Source organism: Pelmatolapia mariae, linkage group LG22, assembly GCF_036321145.2.
Source record: "Pelmatolapia mariae isolate MD_Pm_ZW linkage group LG22, Pm_UMD_F_2, whole genome shotgun sequence".
Lineage (NCBI taxonomy): Eukaryota > Metazoa > Chordata > Actinopteri > Cichliformes > Cichlidae > Pelmatolapia > Pelmatolapia mariae.
In genome coordinates, this window is record NC_086245.2 from 34858085 (window position 1) to 34872460 (window position 14376).

The following is a 14376-nucleotide window of genomic DNA, read 5'->3' on the forward strand; positions in this document are numbered from 1 at the left end:
GTTTGTGTGTCAAACAGTTTTTACTGCCAGTGGTTGGATTCATCGTGGTGATGACACTGACAGAGTATTTCAGTTATTTTAAGCCATTTATTTCAGGTTCAAGTATCCACATGCATTTTAAACAGGGAGCACATTTTCTAGTTGATGACTTGTTGTTCCTGTGTATTACAAACATGCCAGCTGGGAAATCTGGGTCCATTTGTCTCAAAACGTAACACCTGTATAGACGTAATCTGAAACGGGCTAAGGCCTCAGTCACACAGGCCGAGGGTCCTGTCAGCGCTGCTAACCACCAGTCGCTAGGAACAAGGGTTGCTAAAGGTTCTGCTGGGGGAACAAAGAGGGTGCTGAAACAGAAACGTTGGGACTGCCCTGCTGATGAAGGACTGCTGTGGCTGCTTGGAGTCTGCAGAGACTTGCTAACTAACCAAGCACCATTCAAACTGAAACAGAGAACATTTGCTTTCCAAGTAAACCTTGTGGCTCACCACTGAACTACTAACTACAGCTGGCCGTGTCAACACGCTCCTGACCAGAGCACATGCAAAGATGTTTCTGGTATATGTCACCTGGCAACCTCCTGCAACCACTCATCCACTGGTCTGGGAATATAGTGACTTGTGGCTGCTATGGGACCACTGACACATCACTAGTGAGTGGAACTTAACTGATTTCACATCTCCAGCAGCCACCCAGTGGTTGCTGATTGGTCTGTAGGCCTGTGGGACTGGGAATAACCTCAGTTTACTTTCTCACTAACATTATTTTCTTTCCAATGCTGCACTGACTTGTGAAATCCTCACCAACTACAATATTTTAATTACTAATATTAATGCAAACACATTTTCCTACTAACAGAGACATCATCTGAATTTTTATGCAATCATAGAATTTCTTATAAAGGAGCCAGATGACGTGGTTCAGGCACCTGAATAAGAGGCGTTGCACACATGCTGGAAAAAAGCAGGAGTAGACCCGGAACTGGCCGGAGAGATGATATTTTTGGTAAGGCCTCAAAGGCAACTATGAAGAGTGGCTGGGGAGAAGGATCGCCAAATAATCAGCTGAGCCTGCAGCCACTGTGGAAGATAAGGCAGCGGTCCCCAACCCCCGGGCCACGGACCGGTCTGTGAGTCGTTTGGTACTGGGCCGCGAGAGTTGAGGCTCGGGTGTGAAATCGATGGTTTTCAGGGTTTTTATCGTTAACTCGGTTCCCCTGGGTCTTTCCCGTGTGTGTCTTATTTTGAAAGAAATATGTTACCATAGCAACCAGAGAGCATTGTGGGGCAGAGAGGAGGATTTTACTCTCAATGTTGTTGGTGCATTTCAGGAGGACGCTGCTAATAAAGTTACACAATTACACAGTGAATTTGTGTTTATTGTTATATTTACAAAATACCACAGTTTTTGTCGTATCATTTTATTTTGTTGTATTTGTCCGCCACACCTTAAACTCCGGTCCGTGAAAATACTGTCTGACATTAAACTGTGGAGCAACAAAGGTTGGGGACCGCTGATCATTCACAGCAAGGCTCACTGTAAAATCATCTAAACTCCTGTTATTGTCACCCAAAATTACGCGGTTGCTTTTCGACATGTTGTGTATTTTTCACACTGGTTTTACTTCCCCCTTTATTTCACGTGTTACATAAACAGTGTTATGGATGAAAGTTGATGACCTCGAGTCTCTTGCCAAACCTTTTGTGAACACTATCACAGAGCTCTGAGTGAAGCATGTGGATTTTAAATTACTGAATTACTTTTTAAAATGGTTTAATGAACACAGCACATACAAGCTCATGTTAGATGGTTCAATCCAAAAACAGCTCAGCATTCAAAAATTCATGTCATTAAATGCTATTAAGAGGTAGACACTGTGCTCTACACCTCTTCAGCTTGTTCATTTCTTCACCGAGTTCCTGCAGTTGCAGTTTACATGAGCAGGCTGTGCTCCGTCACAGCACAGCTTTCTTTTCCTGTACCTGCAGCCTGATACAACCTGCTCTGGCAGGAGGACAGATCTGAGCTCCAGCGGAAAAGGGGTTTGATTTTTTATCACCTTCCTACGCCTGTCAGGATGATGGAGGACACAGATCTTGAAAATTCACCTAAGGGTCTGCTCTCTTATTTATCCAAGGGAACTTTACTGTTCTGCCCTTTTCTTTTTTAAATCTCAGATCACTTCTAGAGCAGAGAATGACCTGAGCTTGTTTATAATGAGGGCCAAATGACAGTGATAGACGCAGCTATTTCCACACTGTAAGCCATTAATAATGAGCACTAAGCTTGTCCCTCTACAGGGACATAATGAAGAAGTCTTTCTCTCTGAAAGAAAGAACCTCGTCTCTGGTTATAGCTGAACTACAACAGTGACACAAATTAGACTCTCCTTCAGAACGGGTAGTCGGCTCGTTTTTAGTGGACTTTATTGTGGAATGACTTCATTGGCTTTGCATATTTTGCTGGCAGTTAATGAGACAACATCCAGAGGTACATCATGTGTTTGAATGCTGAGTCTAAATATAGTCTTCATGTAGTGGCCACAGTTCAGCTCTTTGTTAAGCAGCACAATCACAGGTTTGCTGGAGATATCATTACACCTGAAACTCTTCACATTTATAACAGAACAAAAAGCTTACTTTAACTGTCCTTTTCACCATGGAGCTTAGCTAACATGCCAGTAATGTCCCTGCAGTCAGCTACAGACAGAAAGGAACATATTTCTAATAATTTACCAAACTAAGTGTTTACAGGTGTAAAACAGGAGGAGGCTCAAGAAGCCTGGAGAGCAGGCCGCCAAGAAATCAGAAGAAAGCTTGGCTAAGAGAATTTAAGCTGTGGTGAAGGAAGGTGGTCAAATACTGACTTTCAATCTATCCATCTGCTTATCCTTATCAGGGTCGTGGGGGGTGGAGCCTATCCCAGCTGTCTTAGGGGGAGAGGCGGGGTACACCCTGGACAGATCGCCAGTCTGTCACAGGGCTAACACATAGAGACAACCATTCACACCTATGGGCAACTTAGAGTTTCCAGTTAACCTAACCCCACTAACTGCATGTCTGTGGACTGTGGGAGGAAGCTGGAGAGAACCCACGCAACAATGTGGAGAACATGCAAACTCCACACAGAAAGACCTGATGGAGGAATTGAACTCAGGACCTTGTGCATTACATGCACATGAGTGGCCATGTAAACTACTAAGTTGCAACATAATCCAGCGCTCTGTCGAGGTGCTGAGCAGGACGACAACAAGCACAAACTAGAACTGAAAAATATCTGAAATATCGTCTCTTTGATAAACATATAAATGATGCATCAAAAGCCAGAGATTAGGCTTTGATTCACAGGTAGACTGGAGGTCAAGTCGAGATATTTGGGATGAACACATGTCCATACTGTAACTACAATGGTCTCCTACAGAAGATCTCCAAGCTTGGAGTGGAGAAAACTCAAAAACCTTTATGCTAAGAGATATCTGTGATTAAAAACCGCGTTTGAGACTTTGTTTCAGGCTAAGATGTGGTCATGATTAACGAGTACTAGCAGAGTACGGAGAGTTTTAGATGTTCAGGTTGTTTGTTTTGGTCTTTAAAGATGTGAGTCACCAAATGCAAAAACTTTTTAAACCTTCATCTAAAAGTTCTTCTAAAAAGTCTGCATATTTTTAATTGATTGTACTCTTGTGTAACAGCTGATCCAACGACCACAATCAGCCACACCTCCCTTTGAGCTATTTTGTGGCTCGTGTATCTATTTATTTATTTTCTCGTACCAGAAGCTATTTTTAGCCTGGCAGCAGAGATAAGCTCTCATTGTGCTCAGCTAACAGAACAAACAGCTCTGCAGTCTTTAAAAATGAGAAGGGCTAATATTACCACTGAATCTGTAGCTGGTTGGATACTACTGCTGATGTCTAGTGACGCTTATTAAAGAAAGAAACGAAGCGCACAGAAACAGCACGTGACCAACTCAGCTAAGGTTGTGAATATGTCAGATTACCTGTTTACAGCTTTATTTAGAGAGGAGCTCTGCTCTGTCACACACTCAGACTCATGCAGGACAAACACAGTGTAGTAATGCTGGCTCAGCTGCACCTGCTCAGAGCTCAACTCCACATTTTTCCAGCTGATTTCAAACTTTCACCTGACCTCAGAGCTACTGCTGAGTCTTTACGTGGTCACACAAAAGCTCTCAGGCCGCTTCATCTTACTCACCTACATGTGAACCACTGTTACAAGCTTCACAGCTTCACATATCCATGCTACATTCACAACAACACTCGAATTATTATTACAATTTGTATCTGTTCTGGGCAATTTTTGGCATTTGACTTGTAATAAGAAATATTGATATGTCTTCTGTTTAGCGTCAAACATACTTGAAGGTCATTAAATGTAAAGATTATCTGACAGACTGAAGCAGCAGCGACTGACCTGTGCTGTTTTTACAGGAAGACCCTCGCACAGACATCCTGACTCATATCTGCAAGACCACTGGACCCAGACTGGGTAATCTAATGTGTAATGCCAAAGCATTAAAAAATAAACTCTTGAGTTATTAGTTCATGCTGAGAGCCACGGTCCACTGCCACACATGCACACAGACACACTCTGTGATGCTTACAGTAAGGACGGGGCGGCGCAAATACAAGTGTTTGCAGTTTGCAGAGCTCAAACACACAAAGATAAAGGACAAATGTATTGCCCTAATTTCTTAGAAACACGTGTAAATCCTCAGCTGTGTCCCTGTGACTGGCAGTATGCTCCAGTCAGCGGCCACATTGTTCTGAAACACATCAAGTCTTTTTCTCTGTGCACAAATACTCTGAGTGTGCTTATGACGAAGGTCCTCAGTTCCCTTGTGCTGGACATAAAGCCACCTATTTGTGATCACTTCCTCTTCTGACACTGTTACACACTTTGCATTTAAAATTAGAGACCACAGAGAACTTTAACCAAGAATATTGCATTGTTCAGTGATGAAAATCTCCAAAGATCCATATCTCATCATTTACAGTCAAAGCCATATCTTGAGCAAATACCAAGTGAAACACCCGATAAAGCAACAGCTGGGTTAGAACAGCAGGCTCGGTGACCTCTGGGTTCAAACTGGCACCGTTTATCACTTTGACCTGTGGGTGTGTCTGTGATTGTGTTAGCTGATCCATTTGGCCACTGACACTGACGACCAGGAGCTCTGTCCATCCTCGCCTATGCTGCTAGTTTTTATGGGTGTCACATAGAGCTGGGCGATAGAACGATAACGATATGTATTGCGAAATAACTTTTTCTCGATAGAAAAATTAAACTATTGCGATAGGCCTCATCTCTCTTGTCCTCTTAAAAAAAAAAAAAAGAACAGCCAATCCAAATTAAGTAGCACAGAGCCGAACCAATCACAACCGCAGCGTCACGTCACGTGACTTGTTACGTACAGCACAAGTGCCAAGCCGCACATGTGTATTTGTTTGGGAAGCAGCCAGCCGCCGTGCCGCCCGGGTAATGGAGGAAATGAGTGTGCCGACTAGAGAAAAATCAACCGAGAGCGTGAGCGAAGGTTACCGAAGAGAAAACAGATGATGGCTCCAATGCCGGAGAGATTGTCGAACGGAAGGGCCATAGAAGTTCCGTAGTGTGAAGGTATTTCGGCTATTTCAAGTCTGACAAAAAACAGAGTAGCGCACACTGTAAATTGTGCCGAAAGCAAGTCTGGAAATACAATAAACCGGTGCATGCTCAATCTCTGACTGAAAGCGCTAATTCGTCATTCGGCTTTTGTCAGACTAAAGTTTATTTTTATATTTATTTTATATATATATATATATATATATATATATGAAGAATGTTCAGTTAGCATCTTTATTTTAAAACTGTTTGAAAAGCTAAGCTATACAACAAGGAGAGATTGAGAATTTCCTTTTAGTTCTCAGTTTATTTGATATTGACAAAAGTTAGTCAATTTTGTCTGTTCTTCTGTAAAACAAACTAAGATTTATTTTTAGAATTAAAATTTTGTTTCTAAGTGGAATTGACAATTTAGTAGTCTGTTTTGTTTGTTCTATTTTGAAACTTAAACGCTTTAGCGGCTGCCTTTTGTGTCGTTTGCAATATTTGCCTTTATTTATCTGAAACTGAAGTCTCATGTTCCTTAAGTACATCTACCCTGTTGAACTTATTATGGGAAGTTGTCACGGCTGGGGCAGCAGTCGTGTTGAGGAGTGAAAGGAGGACCCAAAATGCAGACAGCCGACTGATGAAGAGTGTGACGTTTATTTACAAAGTGGCAGGGTGGCAAACAGGCAGTGAGGCATGGCAAATACTAACGGAAACCTAAACTGGGAAAAACTAAATAACAAACCTGAGACCATACAAAAGGGCTGCGGGGCAGAGAGACACAGACAGGAACGAAGCACCATGGAACGCAGATTAACGCAGAGATATACAGACGAACGCAGACTACACAGAGATACACAGACGAGCCGACAACGAGCACAGACCGACACCCACTAAATATACACACACACAAGGTAATCGGGTAATGACACACAGGAGGGGAGAACAGCTGATCCTAATACACACGATGACTGGAGGACACAAGCTGAACACAATGACAACAGACACAGACCTTCAGAATAGAACAGGAAATCCAGAACACGAGCCTTCAAAGTAAAGCAGGAAACACACAGACTGATTTACAACACAACACGGGGACATGAACAGAGCACCGAGGACAGACACAGGGTAGGGCTGATAAAACACTAAACTTCAAGTTCAACCCTAAACTAATGCAAAATCAGAATAAACACAAGGCACAAAAATGAACTTCAAGGAAACACAAAACGCTGGGTCAAAATGACCCAGGACCATGACAGAAGTAAATATTTAAATCAAAACAAGCTGCTGATTATTTCACATTTTACTTGTGAGCAACGGCACATTTAAATCTTACAAATATAGTTATTTGGCTTATATTGTGATATTTATTGTTATCGCCTGAAATGAAAAAAACATACCGTGATATGAAAAAATCTTATATCGCCCAGCTCTAGTGTCACATGACGGTTTAAGGACGGTAACACAACCTTTTCATCATCTGATCATCTGTCATGGATGCTTTTCATTTGACTTTTCATGTATTTTTCCTTTTTATGCTGGAAACTGCATCTTGGAACAACTGCAGTTTTCACAGTATCAGTTTCTTGAATCTGCACTAAATAAGCCGTCTTATTTAGACTAGAAAAAACACAGACTGCATCTTGGCATCGGCTTTGTGAAACGGCATTCACGTACATGCTCGTGTACTGCTCAGGATGGTGGCTATCCCACCGCAGCTGCCAAAGAATCAATCAGCAACCAAACTGGAAAAGCTCGTGTGTTTGCACAGCTCAGATTAATGACAGTTTCCGTTTTCCCCACCGTTTGTTATTTTAAGAAAGCTGAATTGTGAAAACTCTGAGTAAATATGAAGCTTTTAAACAGTCGTCCGCTCTGTTAAATTAAGTCTTAACTTAGCATGTCTAACAATACAAGCTGTTTTATCTGTCCAACAGCCGACTGATTAGATTGTGATCACAAACAACCCTTTTTGATAAGCAGGGAACAAGTGATTGCTAAAGATGGGCAGATATGTATCCTGTGACACGCCAGCAGAAGGTTGTCAGACTCAGCTCGTGTTGTTGCAGTGAAAGAGAGGACTGCAGAAACCATCTAACAACATCCCTGCCTGCCTTTTACAAACCAAATGAAAACTGGATGACGGCTGGTGCAGAGCTAACTCAGCGCTCGGTCCCATATTTGTTTGACTGTTTCATCCATGTGCATCCAGGCACCTGCCGACAACCACACGCTGACATGTTAGCGAGTTCTTCACCGTGTGTGTGATGAAGACACAACATTCGCCAGAGTACGCCATATGGGAGCCACCAAAAAAAGATCTGTAACAACAAACCTAATGAGCCACTTAAGTCACCATCACCCAGCATGAAGACGCTAACACATGGAGTTGGCTAAATCCAAATGTAGCCAGAGCACAGAGCCAGCAACACTGATACTGGCCTCTGTGAGCAGTGAGAAGCACAATTATGGGGGAACTCCAGGCCTCGAGGGCTGGTGTCCTGCAGGTTTTAGATGTGTCCTTGATCCAACACAGCTGATTTAAATGACCTCCTCAACATGTCCTGAAGTTCTCCAGAGGCCTGGTAATGAACTAATCATGTGATTCTGATGTGTTGACCCAGGGTGAGATCTAAAACCTGCAGGACACCGGCCCTCGAGGCCTGGAGGTCCCACCTCTGGTCTACGGTAACAGTGAAATCAAAGTGTTGGCTCGCCTTCGTCCATCTTCAGCCGGAGACTCACAGCGACAGAGTTTAACGGTGGAAGCACAACGTTGGTGTAACTCCAACACACACTAACCTTTGAAACAACACCAAACCAATTAGACTTCTCCACTGTCTTGAACATGTTACCTAGCAACATTGTATCCCTGCAGTGACTTTGTGCGTGTGTGTGTGTGTGTGTGTGTGTGTGTGTGTGTGTGTGTTGATTTTGTGCTGCAAGAGGAATCTCCATGGAAACAACAACAGGCAGACACAACAGCACAGCTTGACTCACCTGAAAATCATCTGTCCTACAGATAAAGCACAGGCGAATGAACCGAGTCTTTGTGGCTCACAGTGTCCAAATAGGACCTTCAGCCAATAAGATCATACAAGAGAAATCCAGACACGGATTACATCCTAAGTGTTAATCACAACTCATGGATGTGTGTTAGACAACTCTAACACACTCCCTGCACACCTGTTATAATGACAACTCAAATAAGATGTGAAGCTTGCATCAATACAGAGCAGATTTAAATGAATTTGGCTTTTATGCATGATTTGTTTTACTGGTAAGCACGGACAACACAGTATAGGGAAAAGCAGCAATCATCCACAACTCGGTTATTCACGTCTTATCTTTATAAAGAACTGACAGTCTGAAGGTGCTTTCATATACAGGGATGAGGTTATCCTAACTGCGTACAGCTGAGTTGACTTTTAACAAAAAGCACTTCTACCTTACAAGCCAGATTCATTCATTCATAGCACACTCAGTCATACTCTATAACTTTGATATGTGGAATAGACGAGCCAGGGATCAAAACATCAATCTTTCAGTTAGTAGATGATCTCGAGCCACAGCCTTCCTATTTATATGTTCGACCAATCAACAAACTAAACACACGTCTAGCATCTGTGGCTGGCTCTCTACTCTGTGGTAGAACTAAAACAAAGCCCCAGTAAGCTGTAAGTGACCACACTGGACTTCCTGCACCATGGACACTGTGGGACACTATCCAAGTTAAAGTCCATCTGGTAGATCTGAGTGTCACTTGTAAGGCAGCTGAGTAAAGCTGATACGCTGCAATAGGTATTGGCTGCTGGGGATTCCCATAATGCACCGACTGTTTCCTCTTCAGTCACCCACACTGCTTTGCATTTAATCTTTAGTTATTATTACAATTAAATGCAAAGTGGTTATTATTAATCTCTGGCTCTCTTCCACAGTGTGCCTGTTTTCCTGCCTCCCTTGATTGTTGGGGATTTCTCTGTGTTACTGTCGGATCTTTACCTTACAAAAGCACCTTCAGGCTACTTGTTTTGATTTTCAATTCAATTCAGTTTTACTTATACATCGCCAAATCACATCAACAGTCGCCTCAACAATCGCCTTTATATTGTAAGGTAACAGGGAGCCAATGAAGGGAAGCCAATACAGGAGAAATCTGCTCTCTCTTTCTAGTCCATGTCAGGACTCTTGCTGCAGCATTTTGGATTAACTGAAGGCTTTTCAGGGAGTTTTTAGGACTTCCTGATAATAATGAATTACAGTCGTCCAGCCTGGAAGTAATAAATGCATGAACTAGTTTTTCAGCGTCACTCTGAGACAGGATATTTCTAACTTTAGAGATGTTGCACAAATGGAAGAAAGCAGTCTTACATATTTGTTTAATATGTGCATTGAAGGACATGTCCTGGTCAAAAATGACTCCAAGGTTCCTCACAGTGTTACTGGAGGCCAAGGTAATGCCATCCAGAGTAAGAATCTGGTTAGATACCATATTTCTAAGATTTTCAGGGCCGAGTACAATAACCTCAGTTTGATCTGAATTAAGAAGCAGAAAGTTAGCGGCCATCCAGGTCTTTATGTCTTTAAGACATTCCTGCAGTTTAACTAATTGGTGTGTGTTATCTGGCTTCATGGACAGATAGAGCTGGGTGTCATCTGCATAGCAGTGTAAATGTATGCTATGTCTTCTAATGATGCTGCCTAAGGGAAGCATGTATAATGTAAACAGAATTGGTCCTAGCACTGAACCCTGTGGAACTCCATAATTAACCTCAGTGTGTGAAGAGGACTCTCCATTTACATGAACAAACTGGGGTCTATTAGATAGATATGATACAAACCACTGCAGTGCAGTACCTGTAATACCTACAGCGTGCTCTAATCGCTCTAATAGGATATTATGGTCGACAGTATCGAACGCTGCACTGAGGTCTAGCAGGACAAGCACAGAGATGAGTCCACTGTCAGAGGCCATAAGAAGATCATTTGTAACCTTCACTAAAGCTGTTTCTGTGCTGTGATGAGCTCTGAAACCTGACTGAAACTCTTCAAATAAGCCATTCCTCTGCAGATGATCTGTTAGCTGTTTGACAACTACTCTTTCAAGGATGTTTGATATGAAAGGAAGGTTGGAGATTGGCCTATAATTAGCTAAGACAGCTGGGTCTAGAGATGCTTTTTAAGTAAAGGTTTAACTACAGCCAGCTTGAAGGCCTGTGGTACATAGCTGATTATTAGAGATAGGTTGATCATATTAAAGATTGAAGCATTAATAAATGGCAGGACTTCTTTGAGCAGTTTTGTAGGAATGGGGTCTAAAAGACACGTTGATGGTTTGGAGGAAGTAATTATTGAAGTTAACTCAGAAAGATCAATTGGAGAAAAAGAGTCTAAATGAATATCAATGGTACTGAAAGTAGCTGTAGATAATATTACATCTGTGGGATGATTATTGGTAATTTTTTCTCTAATGATTAAAATGTTATTTGTGAAGAAGTTCATGAAGTCATTACTAGTTAACATTAACGGGATGGTTGGCTCAACTGCCTGGCTACAGTGCTGAAGAGAAACTATATGACATATTTATTTATTAATACCTGAGGAAATGATGCAACAGTTCCAAACTGTTAGTGTTGGTCAACAAACAAATAAAAGACATCACTATGCAGATATCATGAATAACGTCTTTAAAGATTCTCAATAACTAGCCGGTGTAGTTTATGCCCCCCATAACTTATTAGGTTGTGTCCACTGTGATCATTTAGGCAAGTGATAAGGCTGAATTTGACTCTAAATGGATGCAAATGTGTTTATGATAATACTTACTGTACTGTTGCTGTAGCCTGTAGTGTATCCCATTATAGAGCTGTGAGATAGTACACCCAACAAAACTCCGTAGAGCAAGATAACATAAAAACAAAAAAACAGGGACCAGCAAAAAGAGCAGAGAGGAGTTTACTGATGCTTTTGTTAATGACCCAAGGTGAAATATTACAAAGTTAACACATGTATAGAGACAAATGAAAACTTTTCTTCTATAGACATTAAGATTAAATCATTAGAGAATAGTATATTTTTACTAATGGTTATATATTTAACCTGAGTATAAAAAAGGCTAGGTGTGTAGTGATATATGTGAAACAATGAGTTCAAACATAGATCAGCTGGACTCTTTCTGAGTGGCTCCTGATCTGTCTGGCACTGTTCACCAGTCACTGCAGGAAGAGATAAAGTGGAAATGTGAAGCGTTTTCAGGGGTTTTCAACTACGTGTTTGGCCTTGGACTGATTCACAGAGAGCTTTCATACAGCTTTCACTGCAGACACCAAAGCTTCCTGAGCACAGAAGCATTTTCAGCCTGATGCATACAGTACCACGAAAGTATATGGCCTCTTAGTTTTTGTACATTTGTGCAAAAACAAAAGGCTTGATCCCCAAACATTTGGGAAAATGTTCCTCAAGATGACAAGACAACCGTTGAGCTTTTTGGAAGGTTTGCGTCATCAGAAGAACGTCATACCAACAGTCACATATGTCGGCGCTTGTTCGGCTGGTCTGCGGTTGCTTTGCTGCTTTAGGATTTGCAGTATTTGCGTATTCGATGGATCCGTGAGTTCTGCTCTCAAGCAGAATCACCCGAAGGACAGACAATTATCCAAAAGACACTACCAAGTCCAGCTTGGGAGAATGAAGGACCTAAATCAGACTGAGATGCTTAAACAGGACACTCATGTTCAAAGACCCTCTGATGTGACTGAATTCAAATAACTGTGGAAAAATGAGTGGGCCAAAATTCACAGTTTTTGAAAAAGCTTGACTGCAGTTCTTGCTGACAAGGGTGGCCCAATCAGCTTAAAGGTTTAGGGAGCAGTTATTTTTCCACACGTGGACAGATAGGTTTGCATAGTCCCATGATCGTAAACATTTAATTGTGACAAATACAAGAAAAATAAGAAATCAGTAAGGGGGCTAAAATTATTTATAGCATTGTATTTGGGATTTATGCCTCCGTGTTAAATCTATGTATGGGTACACCATAAGCACAAACCTGTCTGAAAGCCTGTGCTGTAATACAGAGTGCACCTCCCTGGAAATAAGTTGGTGCAGTCTGAAACAGTTGTGATCGACCTGTTCAGTACTGGTCATTTTTTTATGCATTTACAGGGACGTTGGTGGCAAAACAGAGAGAGGGTGGAAATGGACATGATAGAAAACAACATGTGCTAAGCGCAAACAAAGGAAAAGCATCAACGAAAATCTAAACTCAACAAAGACACAGACTCTTAGGCTACGTTCACACTGCAGGCGAAAGCGCATCAAATCCAACTTTTCTGACCCTGTGCGACCCATATCCGATCATGGTATGACAGTGTGAACGGCACAAATCCGATATTTTCAAATCCGATCTGGGTCACTTTCGTATGTGGTCCTGAATCCGATACATATCCGATGTCTCAGAAAGCGACTGCTGTTTGAATGGTCATGTCGCATTAAATCCGTCTTTACCGTCACTGACACGAGTCAGACGCCAATTATCAGCGTTGGAGAAGACATGGTGAACGCTTCCTGGCCATCCAGTGAAACTGTTGGGAAGACAACGTTGGAGAAACGTGAACATTTTATTTATACTGTATAATCTGCAGATTCTGACAGAAATCTGCAACTATCCTTTGAAGCACCGCTCCTCTCTAAAACAGCAATAAGGCTCATTATTAGGCCATATGTAAATAACACAATAACTTTATAACTTAAAGCAAAACTGGGAAACGTAAAGTCAGAAACAAGTCTTTATATTAAGGCCATCAGTCAAACAATCCTGTTTGCTCTGGGTCTAAACAGAGCGCGTTGTGTGTGACGTCTTCTTTTGCGCATGCGGGCCGCTCTGAGGGTTCACACTAGAGCGCGTTTGCTGTCGCATTTTATTTGTAGTGTGAACAAACAGACAAAACAATCAGATTTGATCAAAAAATCGGAATTGAGCATTACGACCTGCAGAGTGAACGTAGCCTTACTTGTTTCTATCGTGGCTGGCACAGCATGTAAAACACCAGGACACAGTGCACAAGATAAAACACAGTGCACAAGCATCAATGCTGCAAATGCTCGGCGCTTAAATAAGCTATGTCACAGTCTACAGAGAGTCAGCACAGAAGTCTAAATGAGCTGTGACAGGCATGCGAGTACAACTGTTAATTATTACTGCTAAGTATCTTTTTTTTTCTCTCAGTATTTGGGTGAGTCGCAGGTGGAGCGTGGTTGATGCATGCTTCCTCTGCTCAGGCAAGAATTATTTATTACTGCTTACTAATACACATGTGCCCGGGGCCATGTGATAACACAGAAGTCTCTGTTATCAATCTATTGTTTTGTTTTTCGCTTTGCAGGCCCTGAATTTATCTTAGTCCTGTTAAATCATTTCCTAATAGCTAATAAATAATATTCATGGCATAATCCATAACTGAGTGAAGTTTGCAGAGCATGAAGATCAGACATCAGTGGCTATGAGTCGTGTCTCCTGCCCTGCTCCCTCTGCTGCTCCTACAACGACAGTGTGTGGTTTCTCAGCCCAGAGGTGGCCTTACAGGAAACAAGAATTGCAAAACATTGGTTTTTTTTCAAAGTTATGGTTCACTTTATCAGTTTTCACCATCTCCACTGTGCCACCACCTCTGTGTTTTCTGCTGAGTGCGTGTGCTCGTTAGAGATGAGACGCTGCAGCTTCATGACACTGAGATTTTCCCGTTGATATGGCTTAGAGGAAAAA

The 14376-nt window shown here is 41.9% G+C and overlaps 1 protein-coding gene across 2 annotated transcripts in view; it reads right to left on the reverse strand.

Moving 5' to 3' along the window:
- The window catches only part of LOC135933330 (ubiquitin-conjugating enzyme E2 E2-like), a 61254-nt gene that overhangs the window by 14786 nt on the left and 32092 nt on the right, over window positions 1-14376 (reverse strand). The gene's annotated exons all lie outside the window — the stretch shown is intronic.